Source organism: Rhinatrema bivittatum, chromosome 1, assembly GCF_901001135.1.
Source record: "Rhinatrema bivittatum chromosome 1, aRhiBiv1.1, whole genome shotgun sequence".
Taxonomy (NCBI): domain Eukaryota; kingdom Metazoa; phylum Chordata; class Amphibia; order Gymnophiona; family Rhinatrematidae; genus Rhinatrema; species Rhinatrema bivittatum.
Genome location: NC_042615.1, coordinates 89,103,508 through 89,126,835, shown reverse-complemented (window position 1 = coordinate 89,126,835; position 23,328 = coordinate 89,103,508). Strand labels below are relative to the sequence as shown.

Genomic DNA, 23,328 nt, shown 5'->3' with positions numbered 1-23,328 from the left:
CTAAGTCCCAGCGGCCGGGTTCCTACGGGCTCCTCCTGGGGGGACTCCGGCTTCCAGGGTGAATCTCCTAAGTCCCAGCGGCCGGACTCCTACGAGCTCCTCTCGGGGGAGGATCGGCTTCACACCACTGCGCCAGCTCCACCGTCCCCTTCTTCCTCACCAAAGCCCTTGGTCGCATAGGGCTCCTCGTGGTACCTTCCGCCAGCCATCCTCGGGCCTGCATCTGCCGCCTCCCGGTCGGAACCACCGCTGCGAACCCTGACTGCAGCTCTTCCATCGGTTCCAATCGGCCCAAGAGTCCACGAAGCCAACAGATTGCAAGGCCATGGACCCGGCGGACCTTGCTGGACTCAAGGCCATTCCGGGCATAGCCCAGAAGCTACAGCAGCAACAGATCTGCCTCGACACCCTGATGTCGTCTGTTCAACGCCTGGTGGATCGCGTGGAGGGGGCTTCCGCAGCCGCCTCTGTGGCATCTTCGTCTCAGGCCACTATGGGTTCCACCGCTCCTGTACAGATGCCTGCACCAGCCCGGTACTCAGGAGATCCGAAGTCGTGCCGAGGATTTCTCAATCAATGCTATATCCGCTTTGACCTGCTGCCCGCGCAATTTCCCACGGATCGAGTCAAGACGACGTATATCATTTCACTCCTTGATGGAAGACCTTTGGCCTGGGCTTCGTCCCTCTGGGAACGTCAGGATTTCCGACTGAACAACCTAGTGCAGTGTCAAGTCTTTTCGGAGGGACTTTGATGAACCGTCTCGCGCCTCCACAGCCGCCTCGGAACTGCTCCAGCTGAGACAGGGGAACCGGCCTCTGGAAGAATACGCGATGGAGTTCCAGACCCTCGCCTCTGAGCTGGCCTGGGGTGAAGACAGTCTACATGGAATTTTCCTGGAAGGGCTTTCACCACGGCTCCAGGACGAACTTGCGGCTCAGGACCTTCCTGACGATCTTCAAGAATTGATTGAGCTGGCTGGGCGAGTCGATCGACGCATCCAGCGTCGCTTCCGTGAGCGAAGGCCCACTTCGGGACAGACCAGTCGCAGGACCACCCCGCCTCGTACCCGACCTTCTCCGCCTGCAGCCGCGACCGCCTCGGCAGAAGAGCCCATGCAATTGGGAAGGGGTCCCCTGTCTTCTGAGGAGCGGAGACGCCGTCGCACCCAAGGACTGTGTCTCTACTGCGGGGGCAAGGGACATTTCCTGGCCCGCTGTACCGAGCGCCCGGGAAACACCCGAACCTAGAGTCTAGCGGGGAGTTGACTCTAGGCAATATCTCACCCAACTCCCCATGTACCGTACCGGTATGACTTTGTCTGCCTGAGGGAGGATTTGACACTTTAGCCCTGCTAGGCTCTGGGTCCGGGGGGAATTTTATCCTCCAAGAACTGGTGCAGCAGCTCCAGCTCGGGGTCCTGCCTCAGGAACCGCCCGTGCGTGTCTCTTCTATCCAAGGGATTCCACTTCCGGGTACCATCGCTACTCGCACAAGTCCTCTGAAGCTTCAGGTCGGTGCCCTGCATAAGGAGGAGATCTCCTTTCTCATTCTTGAAAAGTCTATCCACCCAGTTGTCCTGGGTCTACCCTGGCTCAGGGAACACTCGCCAGTGATCGATTGGGCCTCGCTTCAGATTACGTCCTGGGGTTCGGCGTGTTTCCATTGTTGCCTTCCCGCTCGTCCTTTGCAAACGCTACCTCTCCTCACGACCCCCTTGACGGTTCCACCACAGTATCACGACTTCAGGGACGTCTTTTCCAAAGAAAAAGCCGAATTACTCCCGGAGCACCGACCCTTTGATTGCGCTATCAATCTGCTGCCAGGGTCCACGCCGCCCCGTGGGAGGGTCTACCCACTGTCCCTGCCAGAGACTCAGGCTATGTCGGCCTATATAAAGGAGAACTTGGAACGGGGTTTCATCAGACCATCTAACTCCCCAGCTGGGGCCGGGTTCTTTTTTGTAGGGAAGAAGGACGGTTCCCTTCGCCCCTGTATCGATTACCGGGGTCTGAACCAAATCACTCGCCGTGACCGCTACCCATTGCCCTTGATTCCGGAGCTCCTGGATCGTCTGCAAGGGGCCCGAATATTCACCAAGCTGGACCTCAGAGGGGCGTACAATCTCGTACGGATCCGCCCGGGAGATGAGTGGAAGACCGCCTTTAACACCAGGGACGGCCACTATGAGTACCTTGTCATGCCATTTGGTCTCTGTAACGCCCCGGCAGTGTTCCAAAATCTGATGAACGAGGTCCTTCGTGACCTCTTATATACCTCGGTCATTGTGTATCTGGACGACATCCTGATATATTCCCAAGACCTAGCGACGCACCGTCAACACGTACGTCAAGTCCTGCTGAAACTACGGGAGAACCGGTTGTATGCCAAACTGGAGAAGTGCCAATTCGAACAAGAGTCACTGCCCTTCCTGGGCTACATCGTCTCCTCTACCGGCTTCCGCATGGACCCGGATAAAGTAACCGCCATCAAGAACTGGCCGCAACCCTTGGGAGTGAAAGCGATCCAGCGCTTTTTAGGCTTCGCCAATTTCTACCGCCAGTTTATTCCGCACTACTCCAGCCTGGTGGCTCCCCTGACAGCCCTCACTCGTAAGGGTGCGGATGCGTGAAGGTGGCCTCCCACCGCTGTACAGGCCTTCCAGGATCTCAAGGAGGCCTTTCTGCAGGACACTTGTCTCCGCCATCCTGATCCTCAGCGCCAGTTCATTATAGAGGTGGATGCTTCAAACATAGCGGTGGGGGCTGTGCTGCTCCAGACCTCCAAGAATGGCAAGTCCTGGCCATGCTCTTACTTCTCCCGCAAGTTTTCGCCCGCGGAGAGAAATTACGGGATTGGCGAAAAAGAATTGCTGGCCATTAAGTTAGCCTTCGAGGAGTGGCGCCAGTGGCTGGAGGGAGCTCAGCATCCAATCATAGTTTACACTGACCACAAAAATCTGGAATACCTGTCCCGCGCCCAGAGGCTCAATCCCCGGCAGGCACGCTGGTCTCTCTTTTTTAGTCGATTCAACTTCTCTCTTCATTACCGACCCGCGGCCAAGAACGTTAGGGCTGATGCCCTCTCTCGCGCCACGGAAGTTGAGGATGGTTTGGAAGCCCCCCAATACATCCTGGACCCGGCCAAGGTTCAACTGGTAGCCACAGACCTTGGACCAGCTGGGAAGACGGTGGTTCCAGCTCGTTCGAGAAGGAGGGTCCTAGCGTGGGTGCACGACTCTCTGACGGCTGGTCACCCAGGTATTGCCCGGACTCTTGAGCTTCTAACAGAGTTCTATTGGTGGCCACGGGTCAAGGAAGATGTCCGGCACTATGTCCAATCGTGTCCCACGTGCGCACAGCAGAAACCACTACCGGGCCGTCCCTGGGGCCTGCTCCAGCCGCTTCCTATTCCCACAGAACCATGGTCACACATTTCCACAGATTTCATCGTGGAACTGCCTCCGTCAGAGGGTAAAACCGTAATTTGGGTCACGGTTGACCGGTTCTCAAAGATGGCCCACTTTGTGCCTCTTGCCAAGCTGCCCACGGCTCCAGAACTGGCCGAACTATTCGTCCATCATATTTTTCGATTACACGGACTGCCCTCGCACATTACCTCGGACCGGGGTCCCCAATTCACAGCCAAATACTGGAGGGCACTGTGCAGGAAATTCGGGATACAATTGGATTTCACCACAGCATTTCACCCTCAGAGCAACGGACAAGTGGAACGGACTAACCGCACCCTGAAAACCTTCCTTCGAGCCTTTGTAGGAGACCTCCAAGACAATTGGGCCTCCCTCATACCATGGGCTGAGTTTTCTTATAATCGCCACAAACACTCCGCTACGTTACAACCTCCCTTCCAGATGGTTTATGGGAGGGTTCCCAAGCCTCCGCTACCATTATCTCTACAGGTCTCTTCTCCAGCGGCGCAACTGACGGCCAGCCAGCTCCACCACCTCTGGCACATTACCCAGGAGAAACTTTGTAGGACCGCAGCCCGTTTCAAGCAGTACGCGGATCGGTCTCGACGGCCCGCCCCGGTCTTCTTACCCGGATCTAGAGTGTGGTTGAGCACCAAACACCTTCAATTGCGGACTCCCTGCATGAGATTAGCACCTCGTTATATTGGACCCTTCCCGGTGGCCGAACGCATTGGGGCGGTGTCCTATAGGCTACGACTGCCTTCGACCCTCAAGATCCATGATGTCTTCCATGTGTCTTTACTGAAGCCGCTGGTTCTCTCCCGATTTCGAGCTCCCCTGCCAGAGCCCACTGATATCTCATCGGACCAGGGAGCGACATACACAGTGAAAGAAGTGTTGGATGTCCGTTATCGCCGCCATCGGTGGGAATACCTTCTGTCGTGGGAGGGATATGGCCCAGAAGAGAATTCCTGGGAACCCTCTTCACATATCCTGGATAAGGACCTTCTTCGCCAGTTCCATTCCGGGCACCCGGACAAACCGCGGCCTCCCGGGAGGGGGCGTAGGAGGGGGGGTACTGTTGCGGTCCCGGGTCGGCCCCGGGAGCGCCTCCTTCCTCGCCGGGCTTCCGGTCCCGCTCTGCCCTCCCCGGGCCTCTAGGCACTCTTGCCGCCGCTCCCCCGACGCTGCCGCACCTCGCCCGGGCCTGCATCCCCCTCTACCGCCACGCTCCCGCTTCGACGGAGCAGCCGGCGTCTCGCCACGGCTGGCTCCGCCCCCTAGGCGCACGCGCGCGTCCCGGCTCCTAATTTAAAGGGCCAAGCACGGGGGAACTTGGTTCCTCCCTCGGGTGACGTCAGAAGCTGCAGGGCTACTTAAGCCCTGCAGTCCCTGCTCTCAGGGCCTTGCAACGAGGTTCCCAGGTATTCCTGTCTCCAGTTGCTGCGTTTCCGTGTCGTCTTGATCTCCGCTTGACTTTTGACTTCGGACTGGCTTGTGGTAATCCTCTGGCTCCTGATCCTGGACTGGCTTACGGTGACTCTCTGGCTTTCGACCTCGGACTGGCTTACGGTGACTCTCTGGCTTTCGACCTCGGACTGGCTTACGGTGATCCCTTGGTTCTTGGCTCTGGACTGGCAAGCGACGATTCTCTGGTACACGACTCTGGCCTGGTGAGCAACGACCCTCTGGCGCTCGACTTTGGACTCCGTCTGACTCGGCCCCCGCGGGCCCTCTTAAGTCCCAGCGGCCGGGTTCCTACGGGCTCCTCCTGGGGGGACTCCGGCTTCCAGGGTGAATCTCCTAAGTCCCAGCGGCCGGACTCCTACGAGCTCCTCTCGGGGGAGGATCGGCTTCCAGGGCGAAGATCTTCACACCACTGCGCCAGCTCCACCGTCCCCTTCTTCCTCACCAAAGCCCTTGGTCGCATAGGGCTCCTCGTGGTACCTTCCGCCAGCCATCCTCGGGCCTGCATCTGCCGCCTCCTGGTCGGAACCACCGCTGCGAACCCTGACTGCAGCTCTTCTATCGGTTCCAATCGGCCCAAGGGTCCACGAAGCCAACATTAGGAGGCTTTGGTTTGGGTGACTCAGTGTTATTTAACCCAGCCATTTTAATACTAAGGGGGTACAGTTAGAGAGAGCAGCTCAGAGTAAAGATGTATTTTTACTACACTCTGGTAGGGCCTCCTGGCCTTGCCTTAAGGAGTTTTCTTTCAGATGGGATACCTCACTGAGCACTCCCTGCCAGAGGGGCCTCCTCACTTTAAGTTACAAAGAGATACAGAGCCTGATATCCTTTAATGGCAATTAACCTGTGAGCCTGCTCCAAACACTAGGCAGGCAAGCACCAGTGATGGATCTTGCTGTGAGAGACAATGAAGGCTAGAAGAGTTCTATTTTTGAAAGGAACTGAATTCACCCTGCTTCTTTGAGAAAAGTCATCCTCTCTGGCTGTACTCAAAGGACAGGGGCTGAAGACCAGTGAGCCCATTCACACCTTGAATGTGGCAAGCACCTGTGACAGGACGAACACCAGTTTAGGAAGATATATCCACTTAAATTTGGACTTTGAGTTGGGGGGGGTCCCCTTTCCCACTGGGATTGCAGTGCAGGAGAGAGAGCCTGATCCCACAGATATTTCCACAAGAGAAATCACCTGAAGTAATAGCTAAGGATAAAAGAACAGCTGCACCAAAAGAAGGAAAAATCAGAAAAGGAGACCCCTCCCCTCCAGATCTCAGCACAACAAGGAACCAGGACAGCTTGGATGTCTGGGCCATAAGTGAGAGCTTCCCCCTGTAAAAAGATTCCCTCTCCCTCAGGGATTAAGCGTGGGAATAAATGTTTAGCTGGAGCAGCCCCAGAAGATATAAATTAGATTGTGTGCCGTTAGGACTTAACACATCCCAAGTAAGGGTTACATAATTTGGCACCCAATGTGGGGCTCGAGGACAGTGGAAAATATGTACAGTGTGTTTTTGAAGTGAAATGTGAAGTTCAGCGTCGTACGAGAAGTAGTAAATTAGCGGCATCATATGTAACAAAATGGCGCTTGTTCCAGCATTCGAGAATCGCTGGGGAGAGGGGTGCACCGAAGAGAATGCATGTGTGAATTTTGCATCTGTTGTCATCTCATCATATGTGGCGTACAACCAATAAAGTAGTATAATAGTGGTGGCACGTCATTGACATCACCCTTAGCACGAGAGAGTGAGTGGAGCAGGTGTGATACTAAGCAATCAGCGAGCAAGGCCAAGACTCCTAGTCAACAGGATAACCAAGCAAGCGATCAAGTTCCAAACTTCAAAAATTTCAGCTATTTATTGCAAATTTTACAAACGTTCCAACTTCAAAGAAATTAAAACTTTTACTTTTAAGCTTTGTGCGTGGCAGGGCCATTGAAGTTGGTTATCTGCATTAGAGACAAGCCATCCAGTAAGCACTCTGGCTCCAGCGACAGTAGCCATCCCAAATCAGACTGTCAGGAGGTAGTGGGTAAGCGAAGCCATCGTCTCCATAGGAGGGTCCGGCCAGTATTTCAGACTTATGCAAGCATTGTGGCCTGTACGGTACCATGTAGGCCTCCGAAAATCGTTTGCCAGCACTGGAGCCATTCTCACTGTCAAATAGGTTAATTGCAGTGTGGCACAATGACCCACGCACATATTCATGCACTGTTACTGCTGCAAAGGTCCCCTTTTCCAGGATTTATTTATTTATTTATTTATTTGAGTCTTTTCTATACCGGCATTCGCGAAGGGAATCGCATCATGCCGGTTTACAAATAACAAGGAGTGAACAACAATAAAGTTATAAAAAACATTAACAAGTGCTAAAAGAAGGGAAAATTGCAGTTACAATAAAACAGGGACATATTTCAACTTGGAACAGAAGAAAAGGAGATAGTAATTTAACAGTGAAGAATAACTGGGAAAGCCTGCCAGTTTAAAAGGATATCAGAGTAAGCCTGGGGATTACCGTTGGATGGCAAACCAGTCCATCTGCATCAAGCACTTTCTATTGTTTAGAGATGTCTCAGCATGAAGGTCCTATTTTGCCAGAAGGGTCCGAGACTAGCAGGAGTAGCACAGTGAGGCCCAAAATGTCTCCATCGGAAAAGCCTTTTTCGCCTTCAGTGTCGCAGCATCTAAAATGGCACCTGCAGAAAGGCCAAGCCAGGGTGGGGTTCCCTGCCTGAAAGTGGCGACACCCCAGACGTCATGGTGGAGGCCATCATTGAGGACCCCCCAGCAAGTGGGCAAATGGAGACACTGGTTTGCTTTCCTGGGCCGAGCAGATGGAGGTCCAAGAGCAATGCAAGATAGAAGAGGCGATGATCCTGTCAGTGACTGGGTGAAGTAGATGGGTTACAAAGTAAGTCGAACTCAAACCTGTGTGGTCATCGACCCCCAACAAAGATTTATCCAATTCATCTCAAGCTGACGCTACCACCTCGGTTTGTTAAAGCAGCCACAGCAGCAGCAGATAGAGCATTGACCAGTTCGGGAATGTCGTCAAGCCAATATTTGACAATATCGCAACAGTGGCAAGCACAAAGCAGAGAGTGGAACACCGCATTACCCCCGAGCAGGCCGAGGCAATGTAAGGGGTAGTAACGAATAAATGAAATCTTATGGCAAGAAGTACCAAGACTTTCCAGGAATTCTGCTGGATGGCTATGGAGGTACCATCTAGACCCTCCAGTGCCAGCATTTCGAGCAGGACCAAACTCTGCACTTAACAGCGAATTGCAGTTTTCAGCAGGGAGGAGATCAATCGGCCTCCTGAAGTATCCACCAATGTGGACCTCCTGAACCAGCCCTTACCCTTGGGGCAGGACCAATTATGTGTAGTACCAAGTGTTCTTGGAAAATGACCAAACATCTACAGGTTCTCGCAGGCCCAGAACATCATTGGAATCTTTGGACTACAGTACCGATAAGTCCCAGTGTACGTCATGAACTTTGTTGAGAAAAACTGGGACACTTGGATTGCAGAGTATGCTAACATAACAATTGTCAAGGACTCAAAAACTCTGAAATACATATTCAGGACTATCGAGATTATCGCAGGAAGATAGCGGATCTGCAGCTTGGCAGGAACATCTTTAAACATGCAGTCATCTACTATCTTAGGAGTGGGGATCAGAAACCCTATTCCATCAACTGTCTCCTGCCCAATGGAGAGACAATCAAGAAACCCAGCCCAGAGCATTATGAGAGGAGAAGGCTTCCTAAGAGAGAGGATGCTCCCAAGGAGGACTTGATCTCCCTGTGAGGAAGGGGGTGACTTCCTCCATAAAGACTGTTCCAGTTACGGAAGGGACATTGTTTCTCTTTTTCTGTTGTCTGTCATATGCTCTGTTGCAGGGCATCCAGTTGGCTTGTGTTGTCCCAGCTATAGAAAGTTTTGTTGGTGTTCCAGTATGCATAGACTTTTGCAGGCCCTCCATGGGAGGATGAAGATTCCTACTCTGGCATAGAGTCTGTTAACCTATCCTCCATGGGAGGTTGAAGAAGGTAGACTGCATTTTCATCAGAGGCCAGCTTTCAGCTAAGAAGAATGTTTTACAGATATGGACTGTGCTAAGCCCTTGAGGGAAAGGACATATATTTAAAATTCATTCTCAACAGAGAACCTCTTATACCAAAATTGATTGCCTTTATTAAAGATGTTTCAGAATGACATGTTTAAATGTTCATATCCTTTCTAGAGGCAGATAAAGTTATAAAAACTTCCTTAAACAGGTGTTTTGATTTTTTTATGCCAATTTTGTAATTAACTATTGTTTTCCTTCTCAGGTGGAATCTCCTAATAAGATTCAGCACTTTGCACTGTTAACACTGGGCAACAAATTTTCACAAAAATCATGTTACGGAAATGAAATTAGTCAATTCTTATACATTTCCATGTGCTAAACACGAATGTGACTGTGAAAATGCAAAATTGGCTCTAGTTTTTTTGTAATATGCAATAATATAATTACATCTTGAATTGTATGCCAATAGTAGGAGACCTACGGTTAATACCATTTGAAAAATGAAGTCATAGACTACATCTTAGATTTCTTTGCTTGTCTCTTGTACACCTGTTCGGGAGCATCTCTGCGGAGTGTCCAGCAGTAGTCAGCCAGCATGAATATTTCAAATGCTCACCCTTTCTGACTGGGCTTCATATAGTACACTGCTGACGTCAGCTTACTCAGCAGCAGCATGGCAGTAGAACTGCATTGCATCAGAAAATGATGTAATAAACTCTGGATGATGTGTGCATGATGGTATTATGCAATATGATGCAATATTACATCATTCTAGGCTTATTTACAGTCCTACTGGATAAATTTACATGACTAAACATAGAAAGTGAACTATATTAAATATCTTCAAAACGAGAGCCAATAAAAACTTTTCATGGTCATATTCGTGTTCAGCACATCAAGATACTACAGAGTAGGACCTTTTTAGGTCAGTAACACTTTCATTGTTGCCCAGTGTAATTCATTTTTATTTACTGGAGAGTTACACCTGAAGAATATGTCTGATTAAGATAACCAAGAATACCCAGACTCCTCTGCTTTACTGGCCTGTCAGAGGTGAATGAACTTTGAGAGACTTTCTGACTATCACAGATTCAAAGGATGCAGAAGAGTTGGGAAACTGGTAAATCCTGCAAAGCTTATAATTACAGGCCAGGAAGGCATCAATGACTTGCAGAGAATCTCTGAGACAGATTTGCTGGCAACAAGAGGAGAGAGGCCTATTTTAATGGCCACATTTACTTCACAATGCAGGGATACTCGTTCTGCAGGGAAATCAGGATGCAAGCCTTTATCTTGCAAATGCTGGTTTCAATGACCTGAAACCAAATTGAATGAACCCTGGTGCCAACCTACAAAATTGAAACCTAGCTCTATTCAAGACCCAGACTGTGAGTTGTTTACAATAAACAAAGAAGAACAACAGAAGACAAGAAGAGAATACTTGCATCAAAGCCAGTATGATACAGGAACTTGTTTACATTGGGAGGAGGAACAGGGTTAGAAGAATTCTTAGTTGAGGGAGGTCCTCACAAGCATTTCCTATACAGGATAGAATGTCATGACAAACAGTATCATGTGTTTGTGGGCGGTTACACTTTTCTGGAAGCTTCGAGAATGTTGGATTTTAATTATATAAGTCAGAGCAGGGCAGAAATTCATTGAGATGCTACTTATTACAGATAGAGGGCAGATTGCATCTCACAAGAACACTTGTCTTTGCATGTCTTTTGAAAAAGCCAAAATAAACTAAATTTTAAAACCTCTTGCTGAATTGCAGTGTTCTTGTGCCCTAAGCTATGAGTCCCAAAATTAGACACACCGCTAATAAAATGATGATCCTGTGTTCCAGTCATTTGAGGCAGATTTCTGTCATTCTCTATGTGATGGAAAGGAGGGAAGGAGTCACAACAGTAAATGTCAGGGAAAGGATAAGAATGGGTAATAAAGTATTCCAATGTATTTGAAGATTGAGTAGGGTCCCCTCCTTGGGATGCACTAGTAATCCTGGGTAAATTGTTGAATAAAAAAAGATTTAGATGGCTTTCATTATAGGGATAGTGGAAGAGTATGCTGCTAACTTTGAGTTAGTGGGGGGGGGGGGGGGTGGGTTCCCCCTTCCCCACTGGGATTCCAGTGCAGGAGAGATAGTCTGATCCCACATATTTTTCCACAAGAGAAATCACCTGAAGTAACAGCTAAGGATAAAAGAACAGCTGCACCAAAGGAAGGAAGAATCAAAAAAGGAGACCCCTCTCCAGATCTCAGCACAATAAGGAACCAGGACAGGCTGGTTCTCTGAGAGAAGGAAAGGTCTAGAGATAGGAATTTTGCAATATAAAGATGACCACTCCTCTAGGATATTGTGTTTGGCTGGTTGCGGGTCTGTCCCACGACCGGTCGCTCTTACATCCAGCCCCGGGTCAGAGGGGGCCCACCGATGCCACAGCTAGGCCCCGAACAAAGACGAGACAGGTTACCGCGCAGGTCTGACATGCTGCGCTAGGGATGGCGCTCAGCTGAATGGGGCATCCCTAGGCACACATGCACACAGCTCAGGCAAATCTAAAGGGCCCGCAGCGAGAAATCCTCCACGGTGCCCTTGAATGACATCACAGGCCTCCCCCTATTTAAGGCCTGCTTTGACCTGCCTCAGATGCCTCAGAGTAGCTGTTTGCCTCTCCGTTCCTAGTTCCTGATTCCTGTTCCTGACCTTGATCCTGCGTCTTGTCTTCATGTTCCTGCTTCCGGTCTGTATCTTCGGAGTTCCTGTGTTTGTTCCTGGTCCTTTTTCGATCTGGCCTTCTCCTGTTTTGTGATCCTTCGTCTGTCTTCAGCATCCTGCCATGTTTTTCCACCTTGCCTCACCCATTGGCTTAACTTCAGTTTGGATTCTTGGCTTTGTGTTCGGTTGGATTCCTGGCTTGACTTCAGACTGCTTCTTGATGCTGCTTGCCTTCCGCCTGCCCTGTAACCACTGCTTGCTCATCATCTTGCTTGACCTCTGCCTGCGCAGATCTCAACACTGTAAGAACTCCGCCTGCCCCTGACCTCATCCTGCACCAGTCTCTGCTGTTTGCTGCCTGCCCTGACCACTGCTTGGATTGACTGTGTTTCACTCCTGCTGTCCTACAACACCTTCCACAATGGATTCATCTCTTCCAGAGGCCTGTCCCTAAGTCTAGACAGCCCTGGCAACCTAAGGGGAATGAGGGCTGGTATTGGTAAAGTTCTTGAAGGCCTCTGACCAGTCATCTCTGCCTGCCAATGGTGAGGACCTGCAGGGTTCCTCCCTGTGGGTAGCACCAACCTCACCTCAGTCCAAGGGTCCACTTCGGCATCATAGGATTCCCACACAGCTGCTGGGAAAGTATGTGCATGTAAAATCACCATGGGCTCTGCCCAGAGGTCTATAATAAGGGCACCTATCTACACATAAAGAAAGAAAACCCTGTAACTACAGTCAGATTACACTCATCATTTTGGATAAATGGACTTTATTTAACATTATGAATCAGTTAACTTTATTTTAACACCCAGACTTGGTCCTGTCTAATGCTTATAGCCTCTCACCTCATGGGAAGACCCTAAAATACAACACACACACTGGTTACCTTCTTTTATCAGGTGGACCATAAGCAAGAACTTCTCAATGTTCATTCTCAATGTTCATTATATATTGAGTGCCGTCTGCGGTAGACCCGTGGCACGGCCCCCTCACCTTTCTACAGGTACTCCAGCCTCTGGTTTCTCCTCGTTAGCTGCGGTGGGCCATCAGCTCCGTCCTCAGGCCTCCCCCAGTGTCTCCGGTTCTGCCACAGTCCCCAGTGTTCCTAGTCCTGCTTCCACTTCTTGTCGGGCCTCTCCGCCTGGCCTGCGGAGAGATGCTGCTACTTGCGTCGCGCCCCTCCCTAGGGGCGCACGCACCATTGATTCTTAAGTAGGGACCGCGGCGGGAACCTAGCCGCGGCCCCGGATGAAGACATCAACCTAACTACAGAATTTAAGCTCAGGCTCCACTCCCTAGCGTTGCCTTTGCAACAGGTCTCCTTGCTGGTCGAGTACTCATTGCCTCCTAGAGATTCGTCTCATCCCTGCGTTCCTGTTCCTCGTTGTTCCTGGTTCCTGTCTCTTCATTCCTACCCTGCTTTATGCTTTGGATTGACTACACGGACTTTGACTGTGCTTTGCCTGACTTTGCCATTGATCATCTCCAGACCCAGACCTCTGCCTCGCCTGACTACGCCTCAGCCTATCTCCAGACCCAGACCTCTGCTTCGCCTGACTATGCTACTGCCTATCTCCAGACCCAGACCTCTGCTTCACCTGACTACGCCTATCTCTAGACCCAGACCTCTGTTTCACCTGACTACGTTACCGCCTATCTCCAGACCCAGACCTCTGCTTCGTCCGACTACGCTTTTGACCTTCTCTGTGATCAGACCTCAGCCTTGCTTGCCACTGCCTTCGGATTGCCACCAGCCCTGACTCAAGCCTGCCCTTGGACGCTTCTCCAGCTTACTCCCTGGACGTGGTTTCTTCAGGCTTAGGCCTGCTTTTCCTAGAGCGCCCCCTGTCTGCCTTCATTCCATTGGCGCCTGAGTTTCCAGGACATTATCCAGTCTGGAGTAAGACTGTACCATCTCTCACCTGCTGTCTCTGGGCTGAACCAACTCCTACTGCAACTACATACAGAGGTCTCTGATCTCATTTGGCCAAATATATAATTTTCTCTCTTCTGAACATACCTTAGCTACATCGCTAGGCTTGATCCACTGCAGGTAATAGCAATGGCTATTAGGTTCAGATTGAGCTTGTCTAACATTAAGTGTAGTGACAAAAGTGAGCGACAAAATTTAAGTTAAGCAGTTCTCAGTGAAATGATTATATCTTCACCCTGTCATTACTTGCATATAAATGGCATGCTGCACTGGTACTTTTTTCTAAACTTGGCTGCATTTATTGAATAACATAATAGCTCTTCCAAGTTGTTTTTATTAAAAATATATTCAGGCTAAATATCACCAAAACACACAAGCAGGACAATTTTTAATTTAAAGGATTGCATACATAGTAACATAGTAATGATGACAGAAATGACCAAAAGGTCCATCCAGTCTGCCCAGCAAGCTTCTTTTGGTAGTATATGACGTTCTGTGTAGGCTACCCCCATGTTTCTCTTTTAGTGGGTGATGAGCCTTCTTAAAAATTCAGACAGTGCTGCTTGACGTACATTGCTTATGGACTTGGCTGTAGAAGCAGTCCTGTGCTTTTTCCCTTATGTCTGCATATCAGTAAAAGTCAGGACCTGTGTTGGTTGTCATCTGAATCCAATTCCTTCCCCCCCCCCCCCCCCCCCCCCTCAGCACCATGAAGCAGGTAGCAATGAATTTGTGTCAAAGGCATGAAGACTTATTAGTTAAAGGTAGTAATCCCATGCCTTCTGTTAAGGATAGTAACTGCAGCTCCGTACAGATTACCCCCATGCTTATTAGTTCCTCAAGCCATAAATGTTGGGGCACTCGGTTGTTGTTTGAATCCATTTCACCTTTTCCCCCTGCTGTTGAAGCGGAGAGTAACATTGCAGTTGCATCAAAGCATCAAGGCTTATTGGCTAAGGGTAGTAATCCCCAAGCCTTCTGTTAAGGGTAGTAACCGCCGCACTAGCAAGTTATCCCCATGCACCCTTTTCCTGATTTCCATCCTCTAGTCTTTAGGGATCCAGGGTTTATCTATGATCCTTTGAATTCTTTGATAGTTTTCATCTTCACCACCTCCTTCAGAAGAGCATTCCAGTCATCCACCACGTGAAGAAATATTTCCTGATGTTGGTTCTTAGTCGTCCCTCCTGGAGTTTCATTTCATGATCCCCTAGTTCTATTGATTTCTTTCCAACATTGTGCATGATTAAAATCTTTCAGGTATCTGAAGGTCTGTATCATATCTCCCCTGTACCTCCTCTCTTCCAGGGTGTACGTATTTAGATCCTTTAGCCTCTTCTCATAAGTCTTCTGATTGAGGCCCCCACACCATTTTGGTCACCCTTCTCTGGACCGACTCCATCCTGTCTCTATCCTTTTTGAGATATGGACTCCAGAACTGAACACAATATTCCAGGTGAGGCCTTACCAAGGACCTGTATAAGGGCATTATCACCTCCTTTTTATTACTGGTTATTCCTCTCTCTATGCAGCCCAGCATTCTTCTGGCTTGTGAGTGTGTGTGTTTTTATAGGCATGTATGGGAATGGGAGCCTGCATAAGAGAGCCCTTGTGTGTGTGTGTGTGTGTGAGTGTGTGTGTGTGTGTAGGGAGTTGAGGAATGGAAGCCTCCATGAGAAAGAAGATGTGAGAGTGGGAGCCTGTGTGTTTGTGTGTGAATGGGAGATTGCATGTGAGAGAGAGCCACTGGTATAGCCAAGGGTGGGCCGTGGTCCACCCATTTTGGACTTAGGCCCATCGAATCACCATTGCCCAGTGCCCGAGAAAAGAGGCCCTGTTACAGGGCCGCTGTGCTGTTCATCCTGCTATAGCACGGCAAGAAAAGGAGGTCACGCTACACTGCCACCGCAGTGCTCATCCTGCAGCAGCCCGTGGAGGCCCTGCCACAGAACTGCCCCAGAGCTCATCCTGTAGAAGTCTGAGAAATGAAGATCAATGCAGGGCTGTCGTGTATCTCATCCCAAGTAGAGGATGCCTCACAGCAAAGAGGCCCAGAAGAGAGGTAGAGGCACTGATAAAGTGTGTGTGTATATGTGTGTGAGAGAGCGTGTGGGAACGGGAGCCTGCATACGAGACAGCATGTGAGAATGAGAGTGAGAGCCTACTTGTGTGTGTGTGTGTTTGTGTGTGTGTGTGTGTGTGTGTGTGTGTGTTGGAAGCTATATGTGAGAGAGAGATTATGTGAAAGTGGGAGCCTGTCTGAGAGAAAACATGCGTGTAAGAGCATGTGAGAGAGAACATATGCAAGTGGATAAGGAAGGAAGGAAAGAAGCCAGTAGGAGAGAGAAGAAACAGAAAGATTAAAAGAGACCCTGGGAAAGGAATTAGTAAAAGACAGACAAGGGAAAAAAGAGACTGAGACCAACCGATTAGAAAAGTAGGATCAGACGACAAAGGAAAAAAAAATATTATTTTGACTTTTAGCGACTGGAATATGCCATCTTTGGGAATGGGAATGTATATTTCTTCAATATTAAAATTTGCTTTTTTTCAGTATTTCACTGTTCACAGAGTCTCTGTTTCTCAGGCTTTCCATTTCAGTTTTGTCTGCATGTTTCTGTTTCTAATTTGTAGTCCCTTATTCTGTAAGGGTTGATCTGTATTATGTGTGTGTGACTGAGGTGCAGTTTTTCGGCTTGTATGTAGTTTCTCTGTAGGGATTTATTGCAGTCCAACTTGTTCTTTGCCCACTAGGTGGTAGTGTTTAAGGTCTGGTGTAATATTTGCATTGCTGCCTTTTCATAGATAAAGTTGCCGCTGTTTTGAGTCCTGAGTTACTGCTGTTATGTCATGGTATGGCAAGGTTCTAGGTATTTTTTGTTTTGTTTTTTTGTAGGGGGTTTGTGTTACTTCACAAAGTGTTTGGCAATAGAGGGAGTTTGTTTTGCTGTTACTGAGGTGATACCAAAATTTGAATATATGTTTTTTCATGCCCTAGTTCTGTTCTGTACCTGTTGCAAATCTTTTCTTATGATTATTATAAGTATTGCTATTTAATTATAGTTATGATGTTCTCTGTGTTTTGGGAAAAGGATTCATAAACGAATACAATCAGATTTGTTTTATTAAGTGATTGGATCTTGTGTTACTGTTAAGTTTTGTTTACTTTTTACATGCTATTATGTATTTATAAACTATAATAAATTAATACAGATTAATAAGACATTTTTAATATTGGTAAGTGCTTGAAATAATTTAATTAAAATATTTTAAATCGTCACTCGATGCATGATGGTTGTTGCATGCTACTTAGAAATCCACTGTCAAGTGCACTCTAAGGCATTATTTAATTGATAAGAGAACAACTGTATGCTTATTGCCCACCCATGTTAACCTTGGGGAGGTTTCCTCCACAAAATTCAGTTTGTTTGTTTGTTTGTTTATTTATTTATTTATTTATTTATTTAGAGTTTTTTTTATACCAGTATTCGTCAAAACATCATATCGGTTTACATGTAACGTGTAACAGAAAGGAAGTACATTAAACAGGGTGAATGCTGAACTTGGAAAAGTATATAGATGATAGTTAACAAACTGATAGAGTCAAACACTGCATATCTTAAATCAGGATAAAGTCATAACATTGCAGTTAGTATTTACAATTAGTTAGTTAACGAGTAGTTAACAAACTTTGTTGGAGTATATACATTACATATCATAAATAAGGAATAAGCCATGACATTGGAGTTAGTATTTACCATTAGATTGGGCAGATAAGGTTGATGCGAAGGTGGGGGGTGGGGAGGGAAGGGTGGAGGGATGAATAAATGGGGTTATTCCGGGAAGGCTTTTCTAAAAAGCCAAGTTTTAAGCTTTTTTTTTTTAATTTTTGTGTGCTTGTTTCCAGTCGAAGGTCTGATGGCATGGAGTTCCAAAGTATGGGACCTGCTATAGAGAAGGCACACATTTTAGTGGAAGTTAGACGATACGTCTTGTGAGGTGGGATGCAGAGGGTGCCTTTGTGGATTGCTCTGGTGGGGCATTCAGAGGCATATAGGTGAATGTGGTTGCTAGTGCAGTTAATGTTGTTGTGAATGGATTTGTGTATAATGAGTAAGTTCTTGTAGAGGATGCGGGCGGAAACTGGCAGCCAATGCAGATCCTTAAGGATTGGAGTTATGTGGTCAGTTCTACATGTGTTAGTTAGTATTCTGGCTACAGCATTTTGTAGGGGTTTAATGTAAGAAGCAGGGAGTCCTAGGAGGATTGCATTGCAGTAGTCAATTTTTGTAAGGATGGTAGCTTGTAGGACGGTACGAAAGTCATTGAGGTGAAGGAGGGGTTTAAGTTTCTTAAGGGTGTGGAGTTTGAAGAAAGAATCTTTTATCGTGGCGTTTATGAATTTTTTGAAATTGAGTTGGCTGTCAATGGTGACTCCGAGGCTAAGCACTTGTGGTTGGAGTGAAATTGTGGGTGCATGCTGATTGCTGGCTGTTAAGTACTCGATGGTGTTATGCTGCGAAATGAGGATGAGTTCTGTTTTAGCAGTATTCAGAGCAAGGTGTAGGCCAGTAAGGAGGTGGTTTATTGAGTTGCGGCAGTTCTCCCATGTTTTGATGGCTTTGTCTAGTGATTCTTGGATAGGAATGAGAATTTGGACATTGTCCGCGTAGAGGAAATGTGGGAACTCTAGGTCGGTAAGTAGTTGGCAGAGGGGGAGGAGGTAGATGATAAACAGTGTGGATGAGAGTGCGGATCCTTGAGGGACCCCTTGGGTGAGTCGGGTGGGTATGGATTCGGAGTTTTCAATTTTGACCACGTAGCGCCTATTCTTAAGGTAGGAGGTAAACCAGAGGAAGGCTAAGCCAGTGAAACCGATTTCAGAAAGGCGTCTTATTAGGGTGTCATGGTTGACGGTATCAAAGGCAGCAGAGGATGAAAGAGTGGCCACGGTCTATTCCTTTTAGCAAGGTATCGGTAAGGGAAAGCTGTAGGGTTTTGGCTCTCAGGAATTTACGAAATCCGAATTGACTGGGTGCAAGTATGTTGTGGGTTTCGAGGTAAGTTGTGGGTTGGGCGTTGACCACTTTTTCTATGACTTTAGTGAGGAGGGGGAGGTTGGATATCGGTCGGTAGTTGGCAAGGTCTGAGGTGTCAAGGTTAGTTTTTTTAGGATGGGTTTGACTACTGCAAGTTTTAGGGAATTGGGAACTATGCCAGAGGTGAGAGAGCAGTTGATTATTTGCACTAAGGGCTTGGCAATAATGTCTGGGATGTCTAGCAGTCCTTTGGTGGGTAATGTGTTGTGGGGGTGTGAGGATGGCTTGAGCCTTTTTAGTATGGTTTCAATTTCTAGAGCAGAGGTAGTGTCTAGTGTGTCCATCGTTGGATTATTGTTGCAATGTATAGGGAAGGTTAGGGTGCATGGGGTAGAGAAGCGCAGCAGGATGTTCTTTATCTTGTTATGGAAGAATTGTGCGAGTTCTTCGCATTTGCTTTTGGGATCGATGTCCAGGTTATTGGGGGGTTTGGTTTTGGTGAGTTCCGTGACTAAGGCAAATAGGGCCTTGGGTTTAAATTGGTAGTCATGTATTTTTGCTGCATAGTGGTCGCGTTTAGTTTTGAGGATTGTTATTCTGTAAGTTTGCAGGGCGGATCTGTATAGGGCAAGGTGGGCAGGTGAGGGGTTCTTGCGCCATTTTCTTTCAAGAAGTCTAAGGTCAAGTTTAAGGTTTTTTAGGAGTGGGGTGTACCAAGGATTTTTTGCATGTTGCGCATGGCTGATTTCCTTGGAAGTGAGAGAGCAGAGTGTGTTAGCAATGTCTGTAGTAATGTTGGTCCAGGAGGCCAGGGCTAGGTCAAGGTTGGTAAGGTCTAAGTTGTGTAGGGAGTTAGTGAGAGTAGCTGTGAGGTCCTCCTTCTTGCAAGGTTTCCTAAATTGTATGCTTTTGTCGTGAGTTGGTGGGGTTGTGGTGGGAGAGTTTATGTGTAAGTATGGTTTTGTGAGCTAGTGGTCAGACAATGGCATGGGTGTGCAGGATGGGAGTTGGGATGCGTAGATGGGGGAGTTGGTGAATATTAGGGCAAGGGAGTGTCCAGCTTTGTGTGTGGGAGTGTTAATGTGTTGTTGGAATCCTAGTGCATTGGCTATGCCACTGGGCAGCAGGTTCCTGCCGGCAGGGTTACTGCTCATGCACTTAAGGTCAAGAGAAGTGAGGGGAGATTGTGCCTCAGGTGATTGTTTTGGTCTTAGCTTGTGGCACTGGGGTGAGGAGTGCAGTGCTGCTGGGTTTAGCCTAGGGGAAAGGGAAGGCATAAGCATTGGAATGGGCCACCAAATTTTCTAGCTGCCAGGCTGCTGAAGATCTTCAGCGTTTTGGCTGGGCTCACAAACCACTAATGCTGGCACAGAGAAGTTTTTGCCCCATAGGCTGTTCACAACAGTTTCTAGGTTAATTTCTTTACTAGGCTTTGTATTAATGTGACTTTCTGTATCCTTAAGCATTCATACAAGAAGGAATGGGGGGGGGGGGGGGGGGGCACGAAGAAGATGCACAAATGCATTGGTCCCCAGGCGCCGGAGACCCTTGCTATGCTACTGAAGATCACATCAGCGATCTACACGGTACCGTTAAGGGGATGATTGATTGTGTGGGATCCTGGAGGAGCAAAAGGCATGAGAATGTATGGTGCATAAGAAAACTGCACTATAATATGGAACACCATGCCGGTGGAAATCAGATTGGAAAGAGACATCAAACCTTCAGAAAAAATTTAAAAACATGGCTATTTAAGCAGCATACCACAAAGAGAATAGAGAGCAGAACCCAGGTAAATTCCCCCCCCCCCCCCCCCCCCCACACACACACCTTTCTTCTTAAAGTGTGTCCTCTCTTTTATATTCTAAATTCTTCTTTTTATTTTAAACAACAAAAGAACTAGAGCTAAGTAACACCAATCTTATAGCGGAGTAAGAAAAACTGGACATGACTTATAACACTCACCAAATAGTATTTATTATGATATTATGTTACAGTATTTTTTATGGCACCTGTTTAAAAGTTTGAATTCTAGACACTTTATACAACATAGTTTTTGTGCCCTATTGTGAACCGTTGTGATGGCACCCACTTAACGACGGTATAGAAAAGATTCTAAATACAATAAATAATAAATAAATGCAACTTCTGCCACCTATTCTTGTGAATGTGTTGTACCTATGAATGTTCATTGTGGATATCCTGAAAGCAGACCAGAATCGAGACTCCTGTTATCCCCTTCTCGTCTCACATTCTGCCATTCTTTTCCTTAGCATTCCCTCTCTCGTCTCTTTCCCTTGCTGAGAAACCTCCAGCAAAATGAGGTTTTAGCTGTTCTGCCTCCAGAACTACAAATTCTAAGGCACTAGGAGAGGGTACACACCAGCCACAGCTCAGTCTGGCCATCATGATCAGATTCATGTGGTAAATGGAGATGTCAGACTAGCGCTGAACTAGGGAACTTGAAGATTTGTCACGTAAAAGGAGACTTTTACTTTTACCAAACAAAAATCACTGTTTTCAGTTAGACAGTTTCAGGTCCCACCCTGCTGTTAACCTTCAGAATGGGAGAACATATCAAACAGCTGCACGCTAGGGCTTGCTTTACTAATCAGTGATTGATTGGTTGAGCCTTTCACCAGCGGCCAGTGAAGGAGGGAATGACGAGATCGGAGCTCCTTCTCTGTCCCTGTTTCTGTCTACGCTGCTAGTTTTGCACTGAACCGGTCTTCAATCCTTCCACCAACTTCAGGTACCGGTTACTTGCTAGATTTCAAGAGCGTGCTGCATGTGTTACGGGGGCTCTGAAAGATCCTTAAACTTGTCTTTTAACATGTGGATATTGCTTAGTATTTTCTGTATGTACCGCGTTCTTGCTTAGAAACTGAAAGCACTCTCCGTGCAGCTCTGCATTGAAAGGATAGGTTGGGGAATATAAAGCACCACGGAGAAGGGAGCGGTGTCAGGGTATCAGATGGCTCAATTAAAAAAATAGTGATATCAAAATAATGATGCATCCTAGGATAATCACAAAGCCAATAGCTAGATTTCAGGAACTCTAAGATGAAAATTATTAAGCGCAATTAAACATGACAACTTAGAGTAGTCAAAATTCAGCAGAGGCAGGATTGATAAAACCCAAAACAAAGTAATTGTTGAAAATCAAGTCATGTAAAGACCCTAAAATTAAGAGAAATTGACAAAAATTATTTATTAACATTTTTTTTTTTACTCACAATGCATGACGAGTTACTGTTGTTTATGTATTATTTATGTTCTTATGTTCAGAAACTCTGTTTAATGTAACCCCTTAACCGCGACAGTTTTGTTCTATGGAAACCGACCTGATTTGATACTTGTATTGAGAATGTCGGTATATAAAAATCCTAAATAAATAAATAAATAAAACATGGCCAATCCACATCAAAACAATCCTCAGCGGTCAAACTACAAAAAATACAAATAAATGTGATCAATAAAATAAACTAAAAATCTTGCCTACATAACTAACAATAATAAATCTATCAGCTAACATTTAAAACCTAATAAATCAATACACTGCGAAGTAAAAAAAGAATTACTGAATATAAACAAAGGCAGTGAATGGAGCATAGAACATTCATGACGTAATGTTCAAAAGGATTTAGGCACCTAAACCCCAGTTCCTTTTAACTTCCTATTTGTATTTTTCAAATTACATAGATTCAAGATAATCTTGCAACAAAAATGAGCAAGACTTTAGGAAACAGAAGCAGATAACAATATCACAAATAAAGAACCCCCCCCCCCCCCCAAAAAAAAGATGTGAGTTCAATATCTAGTCCATTATCCATTAAGATAGTAAGCTAATAAAGAAAGAAAAATATCAGAGAGAGGGCGTGCTTCTGAAACAATACAATGTACTGAGAACAACCGAGATTTCAAGTTGTATCAGGTGACAGAGACATTGGAGGGCTTTGCACAATTGTTTCACTTAAATAAAAAAGGAAAGTTAACTAGGTTCAAAGAAAATACTTCACACAACACTTGTAAGGATTTTTAAAGAAAAAGAACCTCCCTAATTGTAACACTTAGGACACAATAACAAAAATTGTTTATGTTTCGGGTTGTTTTAGAAACATCAGGGAATACCATGGCTCTTTGCTGTAGAAAATGTTCTCCACGATGTTTGAAATAAAGTTTCAACAACCAGTCTCTGTCTGGTTGAAGCGCCAGGGAAACTATCGAAGTAACAGCTTTGGCCAAAGTAGTAACTGATGAGTCTAACAGGCCGATGTAATATCCACGCAGGAAACACGGGTGCTCATGATTTGAGCACCTGCTTACCTAACGCGACTGTGTCCCTAGCGCCTCCTTGTCATCGGGTGCCCAGGAGAAGTAGCTGTGCGAGGGTTAAGAAAATTGAGCATCCGTTTTCCTAACCTGACCACAGTCAAGATATGTTTCTTCCCATGTGGCGATATTAAAATGGAGGAACTATAGAAAAGCAGTATTTCTGCTTTTCTGTAAACTTTTGGGGCATCCTTAAGACTTAACACGAGCTCCAGGGTTGGTGTTAATTTTTGAGGGTAAAAATGGGCACGTCGGGAGCACATTTATTTTTTACGTAAGGGGTACTAGCTAATAACCTCATCCACGTCGCATTTACATGTGATGAGCA

The 23,328-nt window shown here is 46.9% G+C and overlaps 1 protein-coding gene across 3 annotated transcripts in view; it reads left to right on the top strand.

The window, feature by feature from the left end:
- The window catches only part of AADAT (aminoadipate aminotransferase), a 146,828-nt gene that overhangs the window by 2,251 nt on the left and 121,249 nt on the right, over window positions 1–23,328 (top strand). Inside the window, exon 1 of one of the 3 annotated variants that reach the window (XM_029575132.1) lies at window positions 21,271–21,420. The exons of the other annotated variants lie outside the window; for them this stretch is intronic. The gene's annotated coding sequence lies outside the window, so the exon portion shown is untranslated. Of the gene's footprint in view, window positions 1–21,270; window positions 21,421–23,328 lie in introns of those variants that run through there. 3 annotated transcript variants of the gene reach the window in all.